Below are 12801 nucleotides of genomic sequence, written 5' to 3' on the forward strand. Positions count from 1 at the left end.
CACTGCTATATGCCTTCATGGGCTGTAGCTTACTCCCCCTGCTCCGGTGGCAGGTGTGGAGGGAAGGGCATGGTCCAGCTTCTCCTTCTGCTCTTGCCCGCTGTGGAATGCTATGTACTCCTGAAGGAGCTGGCAGGGAGCAGTCCGTGCACTCCCTTGAGCACAAAGCCCCTGAGTTTCCCAGTGCCCTGCACCTTGCTGAGTCACTGAGGCCCATGCAAAGGACTACCAGTCTGACCAGGCAGCTTTTACACCTGTTTGGCACTGGTTTCAATAATGACACAAGGCAAGAGAGAATCAGGCCTCTCATGTCCTTCTGAGTCCTTCCCTCAAGAGAGACAGTGCAGCTAGTGGCTGTTCACTCCACTAACCCCTCTCGTGGCATTCCTGGGTGAATGGGAGCAGAGTCAGGGCACCTCTGCACCCAGAACAGCCTCTTCGAGCCATGGGCAGCCATACAGAAAGTTATGCCAGAGGCTACAATGGTTCCCAACCAGCCCCAGGATCAGAGGAGCTGCAAAGGTGGCATAAAGAAGCTCAGCTGAACTCATCTCTTATAAAGACAGATGCTCTTGGACACCCAGGCCCAGATCCTCAAAGGCATTTGGCCACCTAGTTCCTATTGATTTCAATGGAAGCTAGGTGCTTTAATACCTTTGAGGATCTGGGCCCTAGATGCTACAGTGATAGCACCCTCACACAGGTGAACCATCACTCCCTGAAGTTCAACAAGCAGCCAGGTTTTGGCCTTGGATCAGCCCCAGTGATAATACTAACAGACTCCTGGTTGTTTTTGTAGATACGCTCTAACACGGCTACCCCGTGATACTTGACACCGTGATAATACTTCATGATGTGGACTGAACTTGTTTGGCAGCTAGAAGTTTGAGGCCAGGGATGGCAAAGAACAAAAGTGGGGGAGGAAAATCCCAGGATAAATTATTAGAAAATGCCAGGCCAGGCAGACTGTGGACAGATCTCAGCTGCCCAGCATGAGCTTGTTAAAAGGCAAACCAGCTGACTGCTCAAGCAGGTGGTTTCAATAGCTGGCTTGGGCAGTGGGGGGGTAGTTAGCTGCTTAGAAGAAAGGAGCTGGTTTAATATAATAGATAACTAAGCACTGGAGAGTGCTGTTTAACAGCGCTAAATGGAATTTTCCTTCCTTCCATGTTACTGTGTGTCTGGTATAGTTTTCCTTTGAGAGAATTAAGGGAGACACTCTTCTTCTTATGTGCTTGCCAAAAATCATGAGAGTTTTGGGTGCTGCTGGAAGAAAACTGCTTTTTAAATTTTTTAAAAAGACTGTCTTGGACTTATTTACCCGAAACCTCCTAAAAATCAGCTTAAGGGAAGCCTTGGAGGTGGATTACATGTCTGCTTGTGATCACTTACAGATCCTTGAGGAAGCTACTTAAGAAAGGCAAATCTGCTCTCCCACACTCAGGCAAAGGTAAGATCCAGTTATTTAACTACATGAAAACCTTAACTGGGAAGCAAAGCTGTTGTTCTGTCTGAAGGGGAAAAAAAAAGCCTATAAACTGAACTGGCAGCTTAATTTGTGTGAGAAGTGCAGTTAATTTTCTTTTGTGGATTCATCTGAGGATTCATATTGCTTCTGTCATATGCCTTATTAAGAGAGGTGGTTTATTTTAGTACATTATGAAATACACTTGAAAATAGCCCTTTGTTTTGGGGTGTGAGAACACTATGATTAGGTGGATTTTAATTTTTTTTAATAACAAGATTCCTTTATATCTGACCGTAGGAGTGCAAAATTCTATGAGCCTAGTCTAACTCCCATTAAAATCAATGGACTTCCACTGACTTTGACTGGGGAGTTGTAGCAGGTGCTGCATTTACATGGCCCTTGTTTGCCATGTTGAAGTTGTCAGCTAAGGTGTTGCCAGTTCGGTGGTAATTGTGGATGTAGCTATCTGTAACTGAGAACAAGACCGAGCTCAACAACTCTTAGGATAGGAGGAGAGCTCTCCAGTCACAATAATGAATAGTGTGGTGGATCAAGCTGGGGTCCTATTTAAAAAAACTCTGTCCCCTGAATTCTCCTGTTCCTCTAATAATATGCTCTCTTAAGAGCCAAGCAGGAGTGGGGGGGTCTGTGAACCGTTTTTTCATAGATGCATAGAATATCAGAGTTGGAAGGGACCTCAGGAGGTCATCTAGTCCAACCCTCTGCTCAAAGCAGGACTAGTCCCCAATTTTTGCCCCAGAACCCTAAATGGCCCCCTCAGGGGTTGAACTCACAACCCTGGGTTTAGCAGGCCAATGCTCAAACCACTGAGCTATCTCTCCCTGTTAGATGTGGGATAATAGCGCTTGTTAGATTATACCACTGATCATGGGCCAGCTGATTTAACTGAGTATAACAGTGTATACACATCGTCTTACTAATATTTGTGTTTCTTTATGGTTTCTTCCATCCTCGGTTAATTCATACGTGTGTGGATAAATGTGCATGCTAATCCCATACCCTTTGCCATTTTAAAGGTGCCCTAGAAATAACCTTAATGGAAACTCTCATTCTGCCTGCTTTTGGTGTTGCATCATTTTGGATTAACGTGCATGGAATAGAATGTTTTTCATTTTATTTTTTAGTACTTTAAAAATATAGGGACTATCTTTAAATTGCACTTCAAACAGACAGTGTGTGACTCTGAAGATAGGTTTTTTGACAATTGTTTGCTTCTGGAATGTGGTAGAGGAAGCAACAACACCTACCTTTTTATTAAGCGTTGCTACAAACAATGAACACCATCACTCACCGCCTTGCAAGCACAAATGACTTTACGCTTTGCTTCAGTTCTAAAAGCAAAACCACTTGTTTGCTGCAGTAATAATATAGAGAGCCACTTTTGAAACTCTCAGCTGTGCCCTTTATACAACGCACTACCAAGGCAGCGAAATCACTGCCAGGGAACCTGCCAACAGACTCGAATGTCAAGGGCCTGATATGAAAAGCCACTTCACTTGTGTGGGTGGTCCCATTGAAATGGAGCTGTGGATCAGGCCCATTATGTGAAATGTAATATGGCTCTTGTAAGAAAGAAAAGGACTTGTGGCACCTTAGAGACTAACAAATTTATCTGAGCATAAGCTTTCGTGAACTACAGCTCACTACATCGGATGCGTGCAGTGGAAAATACAGTGGGGAGATTTTTATATACATAGAGAACATGAAACAATGGGTGTTACCATACACACTGTAACGAGAGTGATCAGGTAAGGTGAGCTATTACCAGCAGGGAAAAAAAAAACCTTTTTGTAGTGATGATCGAGGTGGGCCATTTCCAGCAGTTGAAAAGAACATGTGAGGAACAGCGGGGGGTGGGGGGGAAATAAACATGGAGAAATAGTTTTACTTTGTGGAATGACACAGCCACTCCCAGTCTTTATTCAAGCCTAAGTTATTGGTGTCCAGTTTGCAAATTAATTCCAATTCAGCAGTCTCTCGTTGGAGTCTGTTTTTGAAGTTTTTCTGTTGAAGAATTGCTGCTTTTAGGTATGTAATCGAGTGACCAGAGAGATTGAAGTGTTCTCTGACTGGTTTATGAATGTTACAATTCTTGATGTCTGATTTGCGTCCATTTATTCTTTTACATAGAGACTGTCCAGTTTGGCCAATGTACATAATGGCATATATCACATTGGTAGATGTGCAGGTGAATGAGCTGCTGATAGTGTGGCTGATGTGATTAGGCCCTATGATGGTGTCCCCTGAATAGATATGTGGACACAGTTGGCAACGGGCTTTGTTGCAACGATAGGTTCCTGGGTTAGTGTTTTTGTTGTGTGGTGTGCGGTTGCTGGTGAGTATTTGCTTCAGGTTGTGGGGCTGTCTGTAAGCAAGGACTGGCCTGTCTCCCAAGATCTGTGAGAGCGATGGATCGTCCTTCAGGATAGGTTGTAGATCCTTGATGATGCGTTGGAGGGGTTTTAGTTGGGGGCTGAAGGTGATGGCTAGTGGCGTTCTGTTATTTTCTTTGTTGGGCCTGTCCTGTAGTAGGTAACTTCTGGGTACTCTTCTGGCTCTGTCAATCTGTTTCCTCTACATACACAATGAAACTGCAGTAAAGCAAACCATGTATTTGGGAGCTCAGGAGTTTATCCTTCATGTACAATGCCTAACTACAATTCTGCCTGTAAGGTGAGCTTTCCCAACAACTGGGTGTCTGTGCAATTTAAACTGAGATCAATATTAACTATAAAACCAAGTAATGAATGACAGGTGCCAAAGTATGAAATCCAGTGGGACTACTTGTACCAAAATGGTTAGATGTGAGTTTTTGCATGATTGGAGACAAGACGAAGATGGCAGGCACAGGGCAGCTCTCTGGTCCTGAACTACTTTAAGGATACAGGGGCATTGAAGGATCACTAGTATTTGCCATTAACAATTTTAAAAATATCCTGTAGCCTAGGGGGGAAGTATACTGGGTAGTGTACCAGGATGCCAGCCTCTCAAGTCCGCTTTTCATTGAGCCTTGAAATCAAGATTGGGTGTCTTTCTAAAATATAGGCTTTAGTTCAGCCACAAGTTGTTGGGCTAGAATTGCTGGCTATAGCCTATGTTAAGCAGGAGTTAGGACTGAAAAATCATAATGATCCCTTCTGGCCTTTAAAAAAAATCTGAACTATTTTTTAAAAAATGTTAAATATTTTGCTACTCACAATTCATTAGAAGACGAAACAAGCACGCACACATGGGGGAAGCTAAGATATAAGGTTCCACAGGTTCCTTTATTGATGGCGGCATTCATATTTTCAGAATTTTTCTACTATATGACATTTGTTCTAGCAAGGCTCAAATGTACAGGGAATAAGAACATAATAAAAATTCTTTGCTCCTAGTATTGTTTTTCAATATATCACCTTTGTTATGGACAGTTTGATTACAAAGTCAGAGTAGCACTTACAAATATTCTCCTGCTGGAAAACAGAAGGCTTTAGCCACTCATTTCGGGTACTTTATATGAGGCATAACTTTATAATTTTTTAAATCGTGTCATTGTAAAAGTTATGTACTTTGCTATATGGATTATAATACACAATGCATCTCTCTTTCTCTCTTTGCCTTTTCAAAGCTCCCATGATTCAGGTATAATCCCCATCTGTAAAATGGGTAAACTAAGGCACAGTGAAGCTAAGTTTCTTGGTGAACACCTCCCTTGTTAGACAGCTCCATGCTCCTGTCACTAAACCATTCTGTAGTTGTCATCTCATTGGGATGCATAAGAATGATGATGATGGGTGCATTATAATAATTAAAAACAAAAAAAAACCACTTTGAGGCTGACAGAGAAGGAAACGGCTGCTTTGCTCTGGCTCAAAACCAGAGGATATTACTGTAACTCTATCACTGTTACCTTTGCCTTCCCTGACCCACTTCCTCTACTTGATCATTGCACCTTGACTTGGGCACCAAGTCCTGAAATCCATTCTGTTTGGTCTCTAATACCCACCTGGAGTCCTGTTGACTCTAATGGACTCTGTCTAAGAACAGATGTCTGCTTGTATGGCATACTTTAGATAATAAAGTATCCAGGAGAAGGAATGTCTTACTGTATTAGGCTTAGACTTGCGTGTTTTGTTTTATTTTGCTTGCTAATTCACTTTGTTCGGTCTGTTCTTACTTGGAACCACTTAAATCCTACTTTTTCTATTTAAGAAAATCAATTTTTACTTATTAATACTGGGGGGGCAAACAGCTGCATATATCTCTCTACCAGTGTTATAGAGGGCAAACAATTTGAGTTTACCCTGTATAAGCTTTATACAGGGTAAAATGGATTTATTTGGGGTTTGGACCCCACTGGGAGTTGGGTATCTGAGTGCTGGAGACAGGAACGCTTTTTAAGCTGGCACAACCAGGCAGGACACTGAAGTCCCAAGCTGCCAGGGAAAACTGGCTCAGAGGTGGTCTCAGCACATCAGGTGGCAGCTCCCAAGGGAGTTTCTGTGACCCAACCCGTCACAGGCCCCTCACGTAGGGCTTTGGGGGGGGATAGGCCAGCCTTGGATCAGCTAACAGTACTGGTTCGTCCTTAGACCCTGCTGAGATTTTATTTATTTATTTTTTAAAGGCTGCTATGGGATAGGAAAAAGCCAGGCGGTGACCTCCTTCCTGACAGGCAGTGAGTCATGCCCTTTCCCATCTGGCTGGGCCAGACTAAGTGTTCGGTGAAGCCTGAAGCCAACTTTTAACTTGTGCCAACCCTCAGAGAGAGATCCTCCTTCTCCCCTGTACTCTTAGAGGATGCAAATGGTGTCCCCCAGCCAACTTGGTCATTTTGCACTTTCTTTTCCCTTCTTGGTCAGTTTCAGCTATTTCCCCAAGAGTATCAGCTTTCTTTCTCTCTGTGATCCTGTCATGTTCCCCTTGGGTTACATAACCCACGGAGGAGGAGAAAACACTGCCCTTGGGAACTCTCTCCCCAGTGGTTACATCAAGAGCCCTAATCCTGTGAACAGTTTATCACTTTGCCTCTCCTCTTCCCAAATCCCCACCTGCCAAAGGCAGCCTATGCGTGTGGGCTTTTTCCTCCTTCCTTGGGAAATGCTTCGGCTCTTATCAACTCTGCTAAGGGCTGCATGAGCTAAAGTATATATTTAAGCTGTAGCTTGTTTTGTGGCATGGCGTTTTGTTTTGTTTTTAAATCCTCCCTTCACAATAATCATGTTGACCCTGGAAAACACTGGGTGTCTACGTATTGCCTATAGAGACTGTGCTGCCTGCATTGAGAGAGATGCACCATCTGCTCTCAAGCACCCTGTTCGTAGCCCTGCAGACGTTAGATAAACATGCTGGGGGAGCAGCAGGCGGTTTTCAGTCATGACGTATCTGAGCTGTGTTGAAACTCGAAAGCCGTTATTTACAGCTTGTGAAGAGAGAGGACTCGTCATCAAGGGCAATACATTAGATCCACAGCAGGTCAATGGTTAAAAGAGATAGCAATGGTTTGTCTGTCCTGTCACTTGCTCTTTAAACTGGAGAAGGCTGCAAAAAGGCCAGTCAAGTTTCCTGGGGAACTAATATTTTCTGGTTACTGTAAGATGGTGTATAACACTGAGTATTGGGTTAGGAGCTAAAGTGGGATGAGTATGTCACTTCCAGATAGGGTAAGGGCCTGAGAAATTATTTTTATTTATTTATTTATTTATTTTAGCCCAATGTGCCATGTTAGAACAGAATGCAACGATTGGAGCTGCACCTGAGTGCGCCTTTCTCCCCATGATCTGCTGTCATAGTTGTGGAAACACTGAAGCTCGATATAACAGAGGTATGGGGGAGGAGCTGACAGGGTGTTCTCCATGAAGGCTCCAGAATTCAGGAGGGAGTAAATCCAATTTTCAGCAGTGACTTGGACACTTGAGAGCTTGAAGCTCTTTGACAGTTAATGTGACTGAACCTCGTAAATGCTAGTCATTTTTTAATAGCGATTAAGCTCCTAAGTCACTTAAATCCTTTTGAAAATGTTATCCTTTCAGCCTTTAACATTCCACCTGTCCTGAGGTTTTTTCTCCTTCTTACATAGTGAGTAATCTTGAGCCCGTATAGGGGAAAGACTTGTTTCCTGCAGGGCAAGTTGGAAGTTGAACGCTCCAAGACTCTTACTCCATTGCTATCGCTGCATGCAATGTCCTTTTATTCCTGCTCATTAGACCTGAGGCTATAGAGAGCGTCAAATTGGTTAGACTGTTGCCCCACCCCCACAGCATTTTCTGCTTCCTCTCTTTTATACTAGTTTCCACATTTCTGGTTCTGTCCCATATTTGGGGCTTGGGAGGATTGATTAGACCTACAGGAAGCTCTTTCTCCAGCACAAATCGGCCTCGTTCTTTCTGATGATTTTCTCCAGTGTTTTTTCACACTGACAATTCTAATTCTACTTGTGTTTGACCCTTGGAATTCAATTGTACTAAATTTCCCGTGCCTTGAACATACATGCATGTTCCTTGAGTCTGCTTAATGGCCCTAGAAAGAAGCGTTCTGACTCATTGGAAATGAAATCTGAGCATGCACTAAACACAATCTACTCTGTCAGGATTGGATGTTGGTGACAGATGGTTACATTGGGGAAGCATGTGAAGTTATGAAACTGGAAATGAGTCTCTTGGAGATGACAAATGGCCTTCAGAATGCAGCAGGATGGCCATTGTGAGATACTGTTCTCGAACTGCTAAATGTGCCTCACTGAGATGATAATAAAGATCCCAAAGGAAGTGAAGCTTCATCAGCCAACCTAAACCCAATATGGGCTCTGGAAATGAGGTACTGAAAGAATTTGAGAAGTCCTGTATTTCTAGCTGTGGTGATAAGAGACAGATCATTGAAGAGGGGCAGGACTTAAATACCTAAGCCAAAGTATCACACACTCTGCATTTACGTGGCACATTTCATCAAACCTCTCCAAGCACTTTACAGTCATAGCCTTACAATAACTCCTGAAGGAGGCAACACTGTAGAACCTCAGGTATCTGAAGCCAGGTTCAATCTAGACTCAAAGATCATGTGTTTCTGCTTTCCCGCCCCCTTCCCACCCTCTCCAGAACTTTCTGCAGAGTTTGCTCGAGGGGGATGTTCACGTCCATGTAAAAAAAAAAAATTCTTAAATATCGAGCTGTATCTCTTGTCTTTCCTCTTCAAAAAACTGGCCTGCTCAAGCCCCTGCTGTGCCTCATTCACCCAATTCCTTAGTCAGCCAAAGTTTCATGTCCCTTTTCCCTCATCCCCAGTGGAGATTTTCAGACAAAGTTCTTCTATCCCTTTTAGAGACCAGAGGATGATTGACTTGCCCCATGCCACCTAGCAAGTCAGTGGTGGAACGCAGCCTAGAATCCAGGTATCCTGACTTGGGGGCCCCTGGCTGTAACCACTGTACATCACCACCCTCCAAACGGTATTTCTTCTCTTCTCCTCCCATCCTACTTTCCCCTGGCTATTTCAAACATTGTGGGAGCAGTGAGCCTTGTCACTTCTGGGACCAGTGCCCATTCTGGCCTGTTTACTTCCAGCTGAGCACTCACATGGCTGCATTCACTGTGGTGGCATGCACCGAAGCAGAGTATTAGTGAGTGAGAGCAGGTGGTAGTGACTGCTGGTTTAGATTTAAGATATTCTGACTGCTTTGGCCCATCTAGCCTTGAACCTGTGAGTGCTCCTCTGGTAAGAGGCACTGGTGCTTTTCAAAACTCCTTCTGGTTGGTCTTGAAGGGCTTGACTCTTGTTACTGCCTCTGGATATCCTTCTGTGACTGTCTCCTTAGATTTCAGAGTAGCAGCCATGTTAGTCTGTATTCTCAAAAAGAAAAGGAGTACTTGTGGCACCTTAGAGACTAACAAATTTAGTTGAGCATAAGCTTTCGTGAGCTACAGCTCACTTCATCGGATGCATTCAGTGGATTTTCCACTGAATGCATCCGATGAAGTGAGCTGTAGCTCACGAAAGCTTATGCTCAACTAAATTTGTTAGTCTCTAAGGTGCCACAAGTACTCCTTTTCTTTTTGTCTCCTTAGAGGTTTTGCTCTTAAGTATCAGATGTTCACAATGGTCCTTTCCTGCTGGATAACTCTATAACAGCTTCCCTCCTTGATTTAGGAATACATTATTAGCTAGCTGCTTCACCTTCATCATCTAGTATATTCTCTTCATTTTGCTTGTATCTGTTTGACTTTCGGCATCTGTAGCAGGGCTTGTCCAACAGCATCAGTGTGTCTGCTGCCTCCGTTTCCCCTCCTCAGTCAAAACTCCACACAACTTTCAGATCAACTCTCTCCCCTTTCTGGGCCTGCTTTGTTAAAAACACACACACCCTTCAAAAACAAGCCTTCCCCGCTCCTGACTAGGTCACAGGATGCTCAGAGGTCGTCCTTTAGCCTTGTCCCTGGGCTCATATATTCTTCCACCCTCGGTGCAGGGTTTCAGCACAGCTCTCCTTATGGGCTCTTGTTCCCCAGACCACCTGGAGAACTTTGGAGTCACAGGAGAGTGGGGTCGGGGGAGAGAAAACCTTTTGAAGTGATAAACACCCATTTTTTCATGGTCTGTATGTATAAAAATATCTTCACTGCATTTTCCACTTTTATGCATCCGACGAAGTGCGCCGTAGCTCATGAAAGCTTATGCTCAAATAAATTGGTTAGTCTCTAAGGTGCCACAAGTACTCCATTTCTTTTTGTGAATACAGACTAACACGGCTGCTACTCTGACTCCTTCCAGTAGGCTCTTCTAACTCTCTAAATTAAACTACAGACTTGTTTGATATCCTATCACCGAATTGGTTAAATCAAGTGAGGCTGAGCCTAATTCCCTTAATGAGCCAGCTCCTTATGATTTTGTCCAGAGCAGCAAATGTCAGCATCTGCTCAAGAGCACCCTCTGTTGCTCTCCACTAGAGTACAGCTTCCTGCTCTTCAGTCACAGGTAACTTGTGTTGTGAAAGGACTTGGTAAAACTTGCTGTTTGAGGAAGCTGACAGTTCCTACTCTTGATTTGACTGCTTGAAAAGACTACCCTTCCTGACCTCTGACACGTTAGGGAAGAGTCTAGTCAGATTGCCTCCTGGAGGCACAGTTGGGCTACACTGTGCCTTCGTAACGTGCCCCATAACCTCCAGAATAAAAGCTGTGATTGTCTGTACTTGTTGTTGTCATCCTCCCCCAAGAGAGAAGAAATAATCTTCCCCTGCAGAGGGAAAAGTGTAATGCCCTGTGTCCAATTTTCTTTTCATTGCTGTTTTTATTATGGAAACCGAGTGCTGAGTGATTCTAAAATGAAAATAGGGAAAGCTAATTTTTGTAGTTCTTGCTAATAAAATTCTTAATGTGCTTCTCTCCCATTATCATAAAGATTGTGATAGTGTATTTTATCTCTGGTATCTTATTTTCCCCACATCATACTAACATTCCTTATCATCAAAATTACTTATCTTTAGATTTCTTCCATTTTCTCATTTCTCTGGCCCTGTTTTTACTGGTGTCCTTTTGATACTACTGATATTTTCATATTCAATAAATATAGGTCATGAAGAAAGGTTTGTTTGGTTTTTTTTTTTAAAGAAGGCAATGCAGCAAAACTGGGTGTATTGTATCTAAAACATCTTGTGTGCACAATTAACCAACAATCTGCTTGATAAAATTGTTTACATACAGCATGGGAGAAAATCAGCATTGCATTGTACTGGCATAACTGACTACGTAGGTATGTTCAAATGCTGCTGGTAATGCACAATGATCCCAGGACTGCAGCCTTCAATGGCTCAGATGAAGTAGCATCTGGTTCTTTAATACGTATATTGGTATTTGGTGTACAAAAGTATGGAGCCTGGATGGTGGAAAGTAGGACCGTGATCCAAAGCCTGCTGAAATTGGTGTGACTCGCTCACTGTGCTTTAGCTAAGGCTGTAAAAGACTGGCTACCTTTGCTGTATTGTGGCTGCTCGTGTTCAAGTGCAGTGCCAAGAGGACTGCTAACGTTCTGTGATTGAACACTGAGTCTCTCTACACCTAGCCTCCCTTGCGGTTGAATTGATTATCCTCACCCACAGCGCCTTGCCCCGTTACTAACATCAGCCTGCTGGCAATTAAATATAGATATGGTCACAAACAAATGACTAAGAATTTTATGGAAAACCCATAATATCGTTTTCTGGGGGTTTTGAAATCTAACTTCCCTGAGTCCTGTGACAGTTCTCGGGGTACCCAGGACGGAGAGTCACCTTGTTATTCCCTAGTTCCAGCAAGATGGAGTCTTGCTTGTGGTAACTGGATGTTAGCTCCCTAACACCCCCAGCCTGTCAGCTGTTAAAGCACTCTCCTCCAGGCTATGTCAGCCCTGACTTCACCTTGCCAGTAAACAACAGCTGCACCCCTATTCGCCTTGAATCATTCTCCTGTGATGTCCAGCCCCTGACCCTGGCTACTCACAGAAATCCCAGATCCTCAGCTCCCAAAGGAACAGTGTACGGCAGTTTTACCTTCAGTCGCTGCTCCTACATAACGCACTGTACTGGTGAGCACTTAAATAATGGTTTTTGCTTTATTGTAAAGGGGGGGAAAAAGCAGTTTGGCTACAAACCAGAGATAGAAACAAATGGTTGCAACATAAAACAAAATCGCAATATACAAACTAGGGCCTACACTGCTTAATAGTGACCTCTCTTACCTAATTAAGTAGGTCTTCCTTCCCACCTCCCCGCCCCCCCCCCCCCCCCCCCCAAAGTTGCAGAGTTGGCCGGCCTCCCAGGAGCTAGGATCCAATCTTTTCATGGAAAGCACCCCACACTCTAAGATTCCTCAGTAAACGGATACAGAGGATTGTTCTTCTCCCTTGTCAGATAATGAATCAGTCTTGTGTGTATTCACAGGCAGGGTGACCCCGTCTGTTACAATGTTCCTTTTTACCTCCAAATGGTTTTGATTGTTTGCAGTTGTATTTGTTGTTTTTCCATGGACTGTTCTGGGTTGGGGCAAGGGTAGGCAATTGAACAATACATTTACATAATCAGCTAGCCAAGGAAGGGTGACAACTTCATCTTCGTTGAATGGGCAATCACCAAGACCTATGATTCCCTGGTGACTAACTTTTATGGTAAGACCATAAGGACATAATTTTCAATATAAATTATTCCTTAAATATTACCAGTACACAATGATTGAGCATCGATAACCTACAAGCTTTTAGTAGAGACCTTACAAGTTAGCCTTCCTGGATAAATACCATGAAAGTGGTGCATTAAATGTACAGAGTTTGTCAGGTCTGAGACAGGGGTTGCTTGTAAAGACCAG

At 43.5% G+C, this 12801-nt stretch overlaps 1 long non-coding RNA gene across 1 annotated transcript in view; it reads left to right on the plus strand.

The window, feature by feature from the left end:
- The first annotated feature begins 1216 nt into the window (after window positions 1–1216).
- LOC142000427 (uncharacterized) overlaps window positions 1217–12801 on the plus strand; it is a 238662-nt gene continuing 227077 nt past the window's right edge. The window contains exon 1 of the long non-coding RNA XR_012642245.1: window positions 1217–1450. This is a non-coding gene — a long non-coding RNA (uncharacterized LOC142000427). The remainder of the gene's footprint in view (window positions 1451–12801) is intronic.

Source organism: Natator depressus, chromosome 17 (assembly GCF_965152275.1).
Source record: "Natator depressus isolate rNatDep1 chromosome 17, rNatDep2.hap1, whole genome shotgun sequence".
NCBI lineage: Eukaryota > Metazoa > Chordata > Testudines > Cheloniidae > Natator > Natator depressus.